A 929-nucleotide genomic window follows, 5' to 3' on the forward strand; every position below is an offset into this window, starting at 1 on the left:
TTTGTTTTTTGTTTGTTAGAGAATGGTGTGACGATACATTTTTCACTGGTGCATGGGAGTGTTTTTTGATTTTAATGCTTAGTTTTTTGTCGAGCCTGCAACTTTTGTTGCAGAAAGCTCGACATAGGGATAGTGATCCGGCGGTGGCGGCGGCGGCGGCGGTGTTAGCTAACTTGTTAAAAGCTTTATATTTCAGAAGGTGAAAGACCTGGATGCTTCATACTTTGTATATAGATGCCTCATGTTACGAAGTTTCCGTCAGTCACATGTCCAAGGTCCTTGACCTCATTTTCATGGTTCAGTGATCACTTGAAAAAAAAGTTCAGATTTTTTGTAATGTTGAATTCTCTCTTATTATAAGTAATAGGATAACTATATTTGATATGTGCGTACCTTGAAAGGTCCTCATGTCTGTCAGACAGTTTTCACTTGACCTCGACCTCATTTCATGGATCAGTGAACAAGGTTAAGTTTTGGTGGTCAAGTCCATATCTCAGATACTATAAGCAATAGGGCTAGTATATTCGGTGTATGGAAGGACTGTAAGGTGTACATGTCCAACTGGCAGGTGTCATCTGACCTTGACCTCATTTTCATGGTTCAGTGGTTATAGATAAATTTTTGTGTTTTGGTCTGTTTTTCTCATACTGTATGCAATAGGTCTACTATATTTGTTGTATTGAATGATTGTAAGGTGTACCTATCTAGCTGACAGATGTCATGTGACCTTGACCTCATATTCATGGTTCAGTGGTCAAAGTTAAGTTTTTGAGTTTTGGTCTTTTTATCTAATACTATATGCCATAGGTCATCTATATTTGGTGTATGGAAATATTTTATGATCTTTATGTCAGTCGCGCAGGTTTTATTTGACCCTGACCTCATTTTCACGGTTCATTGCACAGTGTTAAGTTTTTGTGTTTTGGTCT

This window comes from Mytilus edulis, unplaced genomic scaffold (assembly GCF_963676685.1).
Source record: "Mytilus edulis unplaced genomic scaffold, xbMytEdul2.2 SCAFFOLD_880, whole genome shotgun sequence".
NCBI lineage: Eukaryota > Metazoa > Mollusca > Bivalvia > Mytilida > Mytilidae > Mytilus > Mytilus edulis.